This window comes from Sus scrofa, chromosome 7, assembly GCF_000003025.6.
Source record: "Sus scrofa isolate TJ Tabasco breed Duroc chromosome 7, Sscrofa11.1, whole genome shotgun sequence".
Classification (NCBI taxonomy): Eukaryota; Metazoa; Chordata; class Mammalia; order Artiodactyla; family Suidae; genus Sus; species Sus scrofa.
Genome location: NC_010449.5, coordinates 95,003,527 through 95,018,502, shown reverse-complemented (window position 1 = coordinate 95,018,502; position 14,976 = coordinate 95,003,527). Strand labels below are relative to the sequence as shown.

Sequence of the window (14,976 nt, the reverse complement as noted above, 5' to 3'; positions counted from 1 at the left end):
TTCAAATGCAATAGGAAACTTTATTTTAAAACAGAAATATTGTTTCACAGTGCCTGAACATTAGATTAGCTAAAATAACCAAATAAGGCCAACAATTTTCTTTACACTCCCTTTTGGTTTTCCTGAATTTCACTCACATTACATAAAAGTAACATCTCAGAAGAGACATCTCATTCTTACAAGTTAGCCTTGAAACACATACAAACATCTCCTTGCAATGTCCTGGATAATTTAAGCTTTATGAATCAGCGCATAACTTTTTAGACTGGAATTTCCCCCTTCTTTCATTTCCGTTCTGTCCTTTCAACAAAAAGCAGGAAGGATTGGGAAGAGAGGAGTTGATAAATCCAGTTCCTGCTCTTCAAATGTTCACTATCTAAAAAAGCACCAATGGTCACCAAGTAGATTCTAATAACTTGCCCTGGAATTACCAAAGTGAACAAAGAAGTTAAGGACACAAAACACATGTAGCAGGACAAGTGACATTTGAGTCTGTAGATAAGAAAGCAATTTAAAATGTACTTGTTCGGACAGAGTAAGGACAAAAAGAGAGGATAACTTTTGCCTCCCATCCATGGTCAAACCAAAAATTTTTGGTGAAGAGTTACATTTCAAAGGCCTAGGAAGGACTGAAGATACTTTGGATAGCTGCAGGCGAAGGAAACAATATAAAAATTTGGCAGCAACAGTGGTTAACGAACCGGACTAGTAACTATGAGGTTGCAGGTTCGATCCCTGGCCTCACTCAGCGGGTTAAGGATCCAGCGTTGCTATGAGCTGTGGTGTAAGTCGCAGATGCGGCTCAGATCTGGTATTGCTGTGGCTGTGGCATAGGCTGGCGGCTACAGCTCCGATTGGACCCCTAGCCTGGGAACCTCCATATGCTGTGGGTGCGGCCCTTTAAAAAAAAAAAAAGACAAAAGACCAAAACAAACAAACAAAAAATTGGCATCTAGCTTGATGGCAGAAGAGGAGTGATAAAAATTAAAAAGGTATGGAGCAAGTTACATGGTGGATTTACTGACAGCTAGGGAAATGATTCAAAAGCTGGAAAAATAGAGGCGGATAGAAATAAATGTCAACATTTATGTCATATTTAAATGTGACAAAACTTAGGCCATAAGCAATTAATATAATGCCAATGAGCTAGGTCTGAGGAGCTGGTAAGGGAATACCGAGTAGGAGGTAACGGGTTAAAAGTAGGGGGGAAAGTAGTAAGTGGAAAGGTATTAGTGAACCGGAATTACTGGAGGAACAACAGTACAAGCGTCTGAGGTGCAGTAAATGAACACTTTCAAGGAAAAGGAATCGGAGCTCATCATCGCATCAGGAGTGTGGAGTTTCCATGCCGAACAACCAGGGTATCAAGAGAGCAAGCTAGACCATGAAACCAACGTGTGTTTGAAAAATACTGATTTGTACGGTATTATAGATTTAAAATCCATTCCAAAGTTATTCATCAATCCTGCAAACTGGGATTTTCCATCATGGCACAGAGGAAACGAATCCAACTAGGAACCATGAGGTTTCGCATTTGATCCCTGGCCTCACTCAGTGGGTTAAGGATCTGGCGTTGTCGTGAGCTGTGATGTAGGTTGCAGATGCGGCTTATATTTGGCATTGCTGTGGCTGTGGCCGGCCCCTGTAGCTCTAATTAGACTCCTAGCCTGGACACCTCCATATGCTGCGGGTGCGGCCCTAAAAAGCAAAAAAAAAAAAAAAAAAAATCCTGCCAACTGTGATCTAGTATTGATCAGCTGAATACCAAAGGGGATAAATGTCTACTATGCAAGCGGAAAGGCTTGTCAACCCTCCTCACATTGTGCTTCAAATTCTTCAAGTTATTAATTCATAAGAAAGGGTTCCATAACTAGGTAATAAGGCATATACTGTATATCACCTCCATTAGGACATGATAATATCTGTCAGTATATTAAGGCTCCATGAACTCTGCAGTCCAAAAGGAAAAAAAAAAAACAAAAAAAAACCCTGAAAACAAACAGCGTCAACAAAACTCAATACTATTAAACTAAGATATTTCTTAACTGATTTCACCATAGTCTGTTTAAAAAAAAAAAAAAATTTCATCCTTTCACAAGGTTGCAGTGACCTGGGGAAGGCGAGGCTCCCTAAACAACATTTTTTTTTTTTTTTTTTGGTCTTTTTGTCTTTTTAGGGCTGCACCTGTGGCATATGGGAGTTCCCAGGCTAGGGGTCCAATCGCAACTGTAGCCGCTGGCCTACACCAGAGCCTCAGTGACTCAGGATCTGAGTCCCTTCTGCGACCTGTACCACAGCTCACGGCAATGCTGGCTCTTTAACCCACTGAGCTAGGCCAGGGATCAAACCCGAGTCCTCATGGATGCTAGTTGGGTTAGCTAACCGCTGAGACATGACAGGAACTCCTAAAAAAATTTTTATACTGTGCATCCTACCAAATGTAACTGGGAACAAATAGACTCAATTTTAGAAGAATTCAGGATACAAACAAAATTGTATATATATGATAAATTTAGCTGTGTTTTTAAAAAAGTCACATATAAGTACGTTAACAAGCCAAAGGATTTATAATGCTTGTCTTTAGACAGCTATAGTATGAATAATTTCTAGGTATTTTTTCCTTTTTGGTATTTGTCTATATTATCTACTTTCTAAAATGAGCATGTATAACTTTTATAATCAGAAAGGAGAAAAAAAAAGTTCATCATTCCATTACTAAAAAAAAAATAAAATATGGGAATGCAGTAGGATGAACACACATGTGAATACTAATTATTAAATACGGGCCCTTAAACCTCCAACCACTCAAATCACCAAACAAGTCAAAATGCAACAGACATCAGGTTCTTCCAACAAGATGATCTTGTCCTCAATCCCCTCATTAAGATGGAATCAAAGAGGGCTACATGAAGTACTAGCACTAAAGATTGTAAGATTAGTAGTATTTATGGGATTTGAATAATTACTTTATATAATGATTAGCACAATTGCTTGTATTTCCTCATTTCTTTCTTTATATTTCATATTAACATAAACGCCCCCTCACAGCCAAGAGACTCTTTTTCACCCTTTCACAAGGTTGCAGTGACCTGGGGAAGGCGAGGCTCCCTAAACCAAGCACAGACTGAATCACCATCACTCGCGGCCCTTTCCTGGAACACACCCACGTTCCCACTTTTTGTCCTCACAACCCTCTGCAGAGATTCTGACTCCATTTCAAGAATGTCACTGTTTGGCCTGCAGGGCGACACCAGAGAGCATTATGATAGTGCTATAAGGTATCGATGGCTGAACTGAAACTGTATATCTAACCCGGAAAGGAAGAACCTGGAAGTATTGACTTTCTCTGAGGGCAGGAGGGAATCTGAACTGTATTAAGTCAGGTTTCAACTAGAGAAGCCATGAAAATTGCCTTTGATCCACACCTGATGAACTGCAGCTTAGAATTTGCATCATTAAGCTTTTCAGGCTACAAACCTGAGCTCTTTGAGCCTGTTGAGTGCTTTGCACTAACCCAATCATCATCAGAGGAGCCAAGGAACAGTTCCACCCTCAAGTCCCCATAATCCAGCTGGAAGAGGAAGAGAGGAGTGTGGGACACCGGAAGGTTCAGTGAGACAGAACATCACAACTGGCTTTGCCAAGGATAACCAGGACTTTCTCATCTGAATATTTATATCCCAAAAAGAATCTAAGGGCACTTGAAAAGCATTTTTACCTTCAGTTTAAGAAAAGAGCAGAAAATCAGTCACATCAGGAAGAACAATGGGTGAACATAAAGTTCCTTCCACATGCAACTCTTATAACCTAATCACTATTGGTCGTCACAATTAATGTAAATAGTAACCATATTTCATTTAGCAGATTTGTCTTCTTTTTAGGGCCGCTCCTGCGGCTCATGGATGTTCCCAGGCCAGGGCTCGAATCCAAGCCACATCTGTGACCTGCACTGCAGCCTGAAGCAATGCCGGATCCTTAACCCCACTGAGTGAGGCCAGGGATCGAACCTGTGTCTTCATAGAGACAAGGTTGGCGCCTTAACCTGCTGAGCCACAACGGGAGATTTACAAATACCATCCAAGGACCAAGAACTTAAAAGGAAAAAAATTAAAACATAAAATCACTCCACACTGCCTTAGGACTTCCTTAAGTTCAGACTGCAGATGGGTTATTTGTCCGTTTCATCGGATGCTCATTTCTGAGGATAACTCTCCCGAGGTGGGGGAGAGTGGGCCTGCATCCCTCCCACTCCCTGTCCCGTGTGCATTCCCTCAGGCCTCACAGGCACCTGGGAGGTGAGCATCTCCACCTACAGAGACAGAAGCAGACTATCTGACAACGGGCTTGCTGTGGGGCCGGCTCCCCCTCAGTGAATGCTGGGCTGGCAGTTGGAGGATTTATGGCAGAAAACTACTTTGAAAGTGCATTATAAAAGAAAAAAGGCTTCCACTTACAGCCTGAGTATCACTTCTGAAGCCCAATCCAGGTATCAGTCTCTACATCCAGCCAGAACACACCCAGTGGGGGAAAATACTGATAATGAACTCCCTTAAAATGCTGCAGTGGTTGCGACACTGCCTTTGGAGGCCCCTCCAAGGAACCACACTACTGGGGGACTTAGGCCTGGAGGTCAGGACGACGAGACACCCACCCCCAAGTGCCTTCCTTCTTCCTGTGGAAATAAATACGGGCACCTTTTCATGAAGCTCCAGTGGATCACTGGACCTGAATTGACGGTATCTCTCCTGCTGACCTTCAGAAGTTTAAACTGTGGGTTATTCAAAGAACACCTTGTCTGAGCCCTTCATTTTCCAGAAGGGATGGGGGGTATGCTTGGGGCCAGAAACTGTAGGCCACCAAGGTGACACAGCCAGGGGCAGAGCCCACAGGGGGTGCCAGATCTCCTCATTCCCTGACTCTTAGCCTGTCTGCCACAGCAGGCTGTCCTTCTAGAACTTACTTTTCATCTGCTGCCACCAGCCGTAACTACCGTCGGAGCATCCCCATGTATGAGCCACGGAGCCTTAACCACCTCATTTACTCCTCACATCAATCTGCAGGCGGGTATCCCCTGCTGCAGTTTGCCTATGAGGACCCTGTGGCCAAGAGAGCCGGATCCCTAAGCGACATTCCTTGCACCAGAGCACCCAGCTCTCTCCAAAGTGCCTCTCCTTCCACTACTTTCTGAAATTAACTCTACACGTGGTTGGGTCTTTTCTCATCAATTAGATTTTTAGGTTCTGGAGGAAAGAGATCCATCCAATCCTTGACCCCAAAGCAGAGAAACTCAGCATTCTTGAAACGGAATCATTTGCAACAAAAGCTCCACGGTCCCAGCTAAGATGAACTAGAGATTAACTGATACATTAATACAATTTATATTATAATTATGATTATCTCATAAATATCCATGTGGAGAAAGACATGCTAAAAAAAGTCCACATTATTGAAATTTAATATTGATTTCGGCTCCATCTTTCTCTTTCGAGGAGCCTTCACAACAGCAGTGAATGAAAGTAATACAGCTTGACCTTCCTGCCATCAATCCACTCATCATCAAAGGGCATGAAAAATAGTCATAAAAAACGAGCACGTCTTTTAAAAGAGCAACAAGAAGCCAATCAGAAGTAGATAAGGCACCACCACTATGAAATAACTACTGTGCAACAGAACCAGCTATTAGGAATCCTAGCAAAGTAAACACATTCACAGGATAGCGGGGTGGCAGAGACAACAGAAACCAGAGATTAAAAATGACTGCCTTCCAATTAATGATGGTCACGATAATCTCCTGCACAAAAATCTCTCCTTTGCTGTCCCCTTTTCAAAGTTGTTTTTAAATCAAGGCATGAATTGCTTCTTGTTTAAAATAAAAAAACTGAAATAGTGCTGAAAAAGTGAGAAATATGTCTCTCTTTCAAGACGGCCCAATCCCAATCCGCCAGGAGCTACTCCTGTCTACTGATGAGGTCTCCCAGACTCCCTGTGTGGGTTGGTGTGCAAACACAGTAAGACAGGCTTTGAATATGAACAGGGGAGAGAAAGGATGCAGTGCAGGGGGTAGCACATCTGAAGAGACTCCACTCCTTACAGAACCAGAAAAGAAAGGCAGAGGGTGATGAAGACTGAAAAGAATCTACTTATGATCAGAGAGGCAGGGTGCTCCCCGGCCAACCTGACGGAAAGTACTTGATGGAACACTTCACAGCTGAGACACTTTGAGTCTTTTTGTATACTTCTCCTGGTCCTGAAAATAAGGGCCCTCTACCAATGTTTCCAGCAACTTGTCAACCAAAATTAAGAACAAATGAAATAACTTTAATTCAATGCACACCACAATCCTCCAAGTTTTTTTACTATGTAAATGTTTTCCTCAGGATGCAAAAATTTATGATTTTAAACTAATTATGTACATACAAATATACACATTATATATAGCCTTCAAATAAAATTACTTTTATCTCTGCCTCCAACTTAAAAATCCCTGATTTCTAAATGAGATTTTACTCACAAATCTATAAACTTTATCACTTAAATATTAATTTAGAAACTAAGAAAAAAAAAGTTAAGTAAAATGCAAACTAAGTGCTCAAAGGTAAAACCTTGCGGCAGGAAGTTTCTGGGCCACCCTCTTGGTCTTTGGGGCAAAGTGAAAGAAAGCCCCCAGCTGGACAAGGTAAGTCTGGTCTTAAAAAATAGTCCGGTGTGTTTGCATTATCTTGCGCTTTAAAATTTGATCACTTTGCCTAATCAGGACGGAGTGTTTATAAAGTGCATGCATGCAGACCAACACTTAACACTCACTTGCTGGAAACTTTACAATAGCTTCCCTCTGCTCTCAAGGCAAAAGAATTTCCCAGGTGCACCACCCATCTCCCTGGTTAACAGCACTGCACTCTGAGCCTTCAACTCCGGCAAAGGGGAAAGGGAACCTGCGCCAAGGCCTTGAATGCGCTCTGGAGCCTTCAGGACAAACTGAATGGCAGCTTCTCCTGAAAAACAACCTCATGCAATTCTCTTCCCTCCTTCTCTGGGTTCAGTCCTACCCACCCCTCTTTCTCTTGTTTAATTCTTTCTCCTCCTCCAAGACTGCATTTGGGTACAGTCTCTTCCAGAAAGTTGTCCACATTCCACCCCAACTCCCTGACGTGTTAATTTTTGTACAGCATCCCTTGAGAGGACTGTAATTTATGGTGATTAAAAATCAAGCTAGGGTTCCCGTCGCAGCTCAGCAGAAGTGAATCCAACTAGGAACCATGAGGTTGCAGGTTCGATCCCTAGCCTTGCTCAGTGGGTTAGGGATCTGGTATTACCGTGACGCTGCTTGGTTTGCTTGGTTCTGGCGTCGCTGTGGCTGTGGTGTAGGCCGGCAGCTGTAGCTTCAATTAGACTCCTAGCTTGGGAACCTCCACATGCCTCAATTGTGACCCTAAAAAGCAAAAAAAAAATCAAGCTAAGGATTCTCCACTTTAAGAGAGGTTATATTTTACTCTGCATTATTACTCTCTAAACCGTCTCTGCTGGTAATAAAAGTGAAGAATTGTCGGTTTGAAGTTTTCTGACAAATAACTGATTTTGAAGGTTTTTTTTTTTTTTTGATAGAGCTGTGGTTAAATTTCAAAAGAAATAATATGCTGAAGTTTAAAAAAAAAAAAAAAAAAAAAAACCTTTCAACAGAACACAAGTGCAAGAAAAAGCCTAACTAGTGTTATAACAATCATGGGTATAATAAGCAACAAAGAGAGACACACAAATCACAACAACACTGCATCATTTTCTACCTATTAGGAAAAATTCTAGGAATGTCAGTCTTCCCCAGGTTAATGGTGCTACAGTTACAACAGGTATCTTTACGTTGTTAGAAGCAATGGAAATTGGTAGAACGCTTCCGGGGGAAAAGGGGGGGGTACATCAGAAAATATTCATTCCTGTTGGCCCTGTCATCTTTCAACATCTGCAAATGCATGGCTGTCCAGCAGCAAAAGGGGTTTCCCTCTGCAGACTGCTGCACACGCTCATACCAGCCCTGTCTAATCTTTGTTCCTTCAGCAAGCCCTGGAAGCTCGGCCCAATTTTTCTTTCATTCCTGTGAGCTATGAGCATCCACTCTTTCTCTTAAAGTTCCCAACACTCCCTCCACATCTTTGGTCCCCAGAAGACAATCCTATGGAACCTTCTGATTTTTCAAGATGTCCTGATGCACCACCCACTAAGCCAGGGATTGCACCCTCTTTGTTAACTGTGTGATCCTTAGCCCTTAGGAGAGGCTTGATGGTTAAGTATCAACCACATCTGAACAGGAAAGCAAGTGGTACCATAAACACTGAGAAATGATTTTTACCATCTGTAAGAAGGAATACCTGTGGGACAAAGATACTCACCCCTACGCTATTTATTAAGTTTCTCACTTATGCTTTTATCAAAGTAATGCATTCACTCATTAAAGGCAAATAATACTAGAGGCATTTAAGGAAAAAACCTAAAACCAAACAGTAGTGCTTTTTACTTCATCTTCTCCATGCCTGGGAGCAATCGCTTTCAATTCATAGTACTGTTTCCTCCAGTATTTCCACGTTCCTAGAGAATGTGCTTATGTGCCTTCTTAATGTATCAGTCTTGGATATTCTCTGTTGAAGTTCTGTTTTGGAAGATGAGAAATAAGTATGCTCATTTTATACGTCTCCCCCTTACCTTGCTCTATGTTAATGTAAATATGTGTGTGTGAGTGTATCATAATGATATCACACAAACACCTAAGGATTTATATTATTATAGCTATATTTGATCAACTGCTTAGTTTATTTTTCTTGGAGTTAATAACTGTTTCATTTCCCCCCCACCCCACCCCCCGCCTTGCTTAGTTTCCTATATACCTATCCTTAATTCTTTCTAAACTTAGCAAGAGAAACAAACAAACAAAAATCTTCCTTGTTACTGTTTCTGATCTGGTCAGAAGCATCAGGTGCCCTGTCAATTCCGTTTCTCCTTCCTGGGGCTCTCCCTCCTGCAGCTCTCCGTCTACATGCTCTGAGCCAGCCTGGCTGATCTTTAAGGCTACTGCACAGGCATTTCCAGAAACACACCAACATCCTCCTGACGGTACCTTCCCTCCTCTCCTGGGATGAGTTCCATGCTTCCCAGATCTCATTATCTTCCTCTTGCTTAATTTATTCCCTCATTTTGATGAGCCACTATCCTCAACCACCAACTAAGAAGGACCTAAATGTCAAACTGTTGAGTCTTGGCATGTCTAGCCTTAAAATGACTAATGGTTTGGCTGGGTATAAAACTGTAGGTAGTAAACTTTTACCAAGAGATTATTTAAGGGATGTTTTCATGATTTTCTAGCTTCCACTGTTGGAATTGAAAGGGCCAACGATACTCTTGATTCCTGCTCCTTTATACATTACATGTTCTTTTTCAGAAAACTGTTAGGATCATCTTTGCGATACTGGAGTGGCCTTCGTGTGAATCTTTTTGTAGTCCTTGCATTTGTCACACGATGGGCCTTTTCGATATAAAAGCAAACTTTTTTCAGTTAAGTGAAATTTTATTTCATAATTCTCTGGACATATTTCTTTCCTTCCCTTTTTCTTTTCATTTTGTAAATGTTCTATTTATTGGACACAGTGCTTCCTGGATATTCCTTATCTTTTCTCTCACACCCCCTCCTCCATTTCTTTTTCTTTTAGGTAACTGAGAAACTTTGTGAACTTCATTTTCCAACCTATTTAATTTTTCATATTGATTCTTGGACTCAGTTTTGAAGAAACTTGTGTCCTCTGATTGTTTCTTCCATTAAAAATAAAATCTGTTCTTGTTTCATGATTGTGATATTTTGTCTCATCCCTGCTAATGTTAAAACTAAGTTTAAAGCATTCTCTTCATACTCGGTGCCAGTATTTTCTCAATTTACCTTTCTTCTGTGTGTTGTGAGCACTGACCATCTCACGTGGAAGGCTTCTGCTCACATCTATCACTGGCGATCCTTTTACAGCCATTATCTGAGTGGGGTCAGGACCTGGTGACTGCTAAGAATATTTTCCTGGAGGGCACTGGGTGGGAACCCAGTTGGTTTACTTGGGGAAACTGGGCATAGGGGGAACCATAATTATGACTGCCTAGCCTCTGTGTAGTCTCTGAGCTATCTTCCTAGATATCCAGGAAAATTCCCTGCCTTATACAGAGTCTGTCTTCCACAGCAGACACTAAAAAATGCCATGTTATCACTTAACCCACCGTTCTTACAGAGAGCGGGCAGATATAGCCTGCCCGTCAACCAACAAGATATGCACATCTTGGACTGGGAACAGAAAGGCAGTATCTGCAGAGAACAAGGAGGCAGTGAAGGCATTTACACGGGGGTTGGTGGCATCAGTAGAGGCGACAGTGCACAGCAGCACCCTCGTTAAAGTGCTGGTGATGACAATGCAACGCTGGACATCCAGAGCTCAGTGGAGGTACTATGCTGGCTTTCCCAGGTGACCTGAGTGTTGCCTTGGCCACTCCGGCCTCCCTTGCTCTTGCCCATTTTCCAAACCTATTGTACAGCCTTCCCAGTGATTTAGCAAATCACTAAAGATTATTTCCATAAATTCCTTTCCTGCTTAAATCCCTCTATTATGGGGGACCCAAACATGTCAGAACCCACAGGTCATTTTAAAAATACACTTCCGTTTCCCTAGAGAAAAACAGTTCCGTTTCCTCTCTGGCTTCTGGACTTTTGGAAACCAAGCTCAGCAAAAAATGTTTCAAATAATTCCTCTCTGCTTCCTGTTACATCAGCTTAGGGAAGGGACCCACCTACATACCTACGAGCAGCCCCACCTCTCAGGGTGATCTTCCCAGCTCCTGGGGGCTTCAGACTCTGGGACTGTACAGGGTCAAAGTGCCTAGAATTCCTCTGAATTCACATTCAGCTCTATCTATATCATTAAATTAGTTACAATAGCTACATCTCTCTCTGCTGACCAAAACATTGTTGGTAATTCTAATCTGCTCCTTTCTTTTCCTCATATTTGACCTTGCATATCTGTATCTTTTTATATTCCTTAACCACTGGCATAGGGCCTGGGAGAGGAAGGAAATGACTGTAGCATGTGTTCAACCTGATGTGTTTAATGGGGGATTGCAAATGCTATTAATCTAAACTGAAAACTTTCAACTATGCAATATGTGAAACAAGCAAAAACTTAAAGAGATATGTCATACCCTCATCCGGGTTTAATAAATGTTAATGTTCTGCCAATCAGCTTCGGATCATAAAGAAATAAAATGTTATAAATCAGCTAAAATATCAACTTCCAATCCCATTCTTCTCTCAGCCTCTCCAGAGAAACTACTCTCCTAAGGATGCTATGCACCCTTCCTGCAAGTATTCATTAAGTTTATGAAATCTAAACAGATAGTGCCATTGGGATCACATCCTTTCACAACTTTTTTTCACCCAAAATTGATTTACTCATGGTGATGCAAAAAGATACAGGTCCTTTATAACAGTCTCTGTATGCTTTCCATCCTGTGTATATACTAAAGGTTGCTGATTGAATGCTAGGTTAGTTCCAATTTTTTTGTATTATGATGACAGAATGGCCATTCCTTCTGCATCTTCTTTGGGGACATGTGTTAAGTCTCTCTAGAAGATTCTAGAATGGGAACCCTTGAAATGGTGAAGTGGAGCATCTTTCAACATTACTGGATACTATCAATCTACTCTCCAAAGTGGTTGTAACAATTTTACAATCCAACAGTCACATATAAAACATCATTTGCTGTCATATCTTTCTCTTTAAATTATTATCAATATGATGGTATGAAATGTTATTTTGTTGCTTCCACTGGCATTTCCCTGATAACTGGTGAGAATTTAAATTCATTTCTTGGTCTTACCTATTTACATTCTGTCCATTTCTCTACTAGGTCTCTGTCTTCTTTGTTATTGATTTGCAGGATTTCATTATATACTATGGATTAATCTTTCATTAGACATATGTGTCCAAAGTATTTTCATATTCTGTAACTTGTCTTTTACCTTTGTTTAAAGGTTATTTCTTTCTTTCATTCTTTTTCTTTTTATGGCTGAACCTACAGCATATGGAAGTTCCCGGGCCAGGAGTCAAATCAGAGCTGCAGCTGCAAGCCTATACCACAGCCAAGGCAACAAAGGTCCAAGCCGCATCTGTGACCTACAGCACATCTTGCAGCAATGCTGGATCTGTAACCCACTGAGTGAGGCCAGGGATCAAACCATGTTCTCATGGACACTATGTCTAGCTCTTAATCCACTGAGCCACGACGGAAACTTCCCAGGTTTATTTTCTCATACACACATTGAAATGCAGTTCACGTTATTATTCTTTTATTTAAAATGCCAAATGCAAATGTGGTTTAAGGACCTGGCGTTGTCACTGCAGTGGCTCAGCTCACTGCTGTGACACTGGTTTGAACCCTGGCCCAGGAACTTTCACATGCTGTAGGCACGGCCAAAAACAAAAAACAACCCCCACCCCTGCCAATTCCCATGCCTGAAGCTCTCTTTATATAGTCTCTCTTCTGCTTGGGTGGCCTGTTCTCTATCTGCGTGCCACTGCAGCATCAATTCAAATATTGTAGTGTTCTAATAAATCCTACTGACCCCATTAACTCTACTTCTTCACTTAAATTTTAGTGTCACTCTGTCATGTTTCATGACAAACACTTTTGATTTTGCTGCTCTGTTTCACTTTTGAATTGCATCGAACTCATAATTTAGGAAACTTTAAATTCTTTATTATATTGAGTCTTATCATTCAGTAACATACATAGTGCCTCTTTATTTAGATCTTCTTTAAAATCTATTAGTCCATCAAGTCACTGCATATCTTTTGTTATATTTACTATGCCATACATTTTAATACTTTGCTAAGATTAAAGGATCTAAGATCCTTCATGTAATCACATTTTCTGATATATTTATTGTTGCTCATGTACTAAAAAGCCATTGATTTTTTGTTTTTTTCATATTCAGTAATCTTACCGAACTATTATTGGCATTAACATGAAGTTGAGGATTCTCTAATTTGGCTTAAATTTAAGATGTTAAGCAAAAAAAAAACCAGGCTATATCCTACTTTGTAAACACATTTATATCAGCAAAAGCAGAAGGACTTTGGGAAAATGAAAATAATTGATTTTTTGGAAGGAAGGATTTTCTTTGTAAATATTTGTTACATAGTAGTTTTCAAAAAACACCCATGACTTTGCAAGTAATATGCAAGAAAATATACACATTCTATACTTTTTATTAAAAGCAATGACTGATCAGTTAGAAAGTTGTGAAAATATGCCAGCATATTTAAAGGAGGGCATATGTGGCAATGTATTTGGGCAGTGATAAAGAATTTGCCAGCTAGCGAGTTCCCGTTGTGGCTCAGTGGTTAACGAATCTGACTAGGAACCATGAGGTTGGGGTTCGATCCCTGGCCTTGCTCAGTGGGTTAAGGAGCCGGCATTGCTGTGAGCTGTGGTGCAGGTTGCAGACGCGGCTCAGATCTCGCATTGCTTGGCTCTGGTATAGGCCGGCGGCTAAAGCTCCAATTAGACACCTAGCCTGGAACCTCCATAGGCCGTGGGAGCGCTCTAGAAAAGACAAAAAGACAAAAAAAAAAAAAAAAACTGCCAGCTAGCAAACCCTAATGGCTCTTCTCCCTCCAGTTCACCATATTCACTAGAGCAAAAGGCAAGAAGTCCACTTTAGAGAGTGTTTTTATATTCCCTATGGCATGACTTTAATAGGAAGAAGAGATGAATTTTACTTTTAAGGCATTGTTTAAATGCTGTTAATTTGGACTTGGTTATAAAATTGGTGAACAATGGAACACTCAGTAAAACCATGAGGCAGGCCTACCCACCACCTCCCAAAACCAAATCAGAATCTCTGTAATTAGAGCAGATACAGGAAATGACTTGAAAAAAATCTCTTTTTAGACTAGGTGTTCAAGGCCTATCAAGTTAATAAGAGAACAGATAAAAATAACAAGTGAGATAAAAACTGAGAAATAAAATGAAAGGAAAACGGTCATAGAAATAAAGTGAATGAAAAAGGGTAGGGTTACTATGGGAGAAAGACAGCAGGATAAAAATGAAAATTCCAAATAGAAACTCCAAGAGAGAAAATACGAACTAGTGCACAGAATCAACCTTCTCCACGAGAAAGCCCGTCTCTCCACATTCTGACCAACATTTAGTCTTTGCCAAATTGCTGGTGTGAAATCCAAGTACTCTTTCTACAGTGAGATGGAAAGCCTGATTCAGGGGATGAGAGGAAATGACAAAGAAGATAGCACTAAGTGAGGAATTAAGTATGGAAAAGCAGGAGATTCCTGGTGGCTCAGTAGATTCAGATCCAGCACTGTCACTATTGTGGCTCTGGTTACAGCTGTGGCGCAGGTTCAGTTCCTGCCCTGGGAACTTCCACATCCTGCAGACAAGGCCCTCCAAAAAAAAAAAAAAAAGTTCTGATAAAATCTGTGAAAGTAACTAGTACTTATTTTAGAGTTAAACAGGTATACTGAGTGGAAAAAGGGGTGAGGAAGAGGGCAGAAAAACCAAGGATAAGAACTGCTGACAACAAGGAAGAAGAAATAATTGCTCATATTTCTTAGTGGCATACATATTGGAACAAAGTAGGGCTCTGCATGTTTTTTGCTTTTTTGTTGTTGGTTTTTTGTTTTTTTTTTCTTTTTGCTGTTTCTTGGGCTGCTCCCATGGCATATGGAGATTCCCAGGCTAGGGGTCTAATTGGAGCTGTAGCCACCGGCCTACACCAGAGCCACAGCAACGCGGGATCTGAGCTGCATCTGCAACCTGCACCACAGCTCATGCAATGCCGGCTCCTTAACCCACTGAGCAAGGCAGGGATCAAACCCGCAACTCGTGGTTCCTAGTCGGATTCGTTAACCACTGCGCCACGACAGGAACGCCTGTGTATTTTTTTTT

At 41.1% G+C, this 14,976-nt stretch overlaps 1 protein-coding gene across 36 annotated transcripts in view; it reads right to left on the bottom strand.

Annotated features, from left to right (window-relative positions):
- The window catches only part of SIPA1L1 (signal induced proliferation associated 1 like 1), a 378,935-nt gene that overhangs the window by 150,226 nt on the left and 213,733 nt on the right, over positions 1–14,976 (bottom strand). Inside the window, exon 1 of one of the 36 annotated variants that reach the window (XM_021099441.1) lies at positions 7,314–7,622. The exons of the other annotated variants lie outside the window; for them this stretch is intronic. The gene's annotated coding sequence lies outside the window, so the exon portion shown is untranslated. Of the gene's footprint in view, positions 1–7,313; positions 7,623–14,976 lie in introns of those variants that run through there. 36 annotated transcript variants of the gene reach the window in all.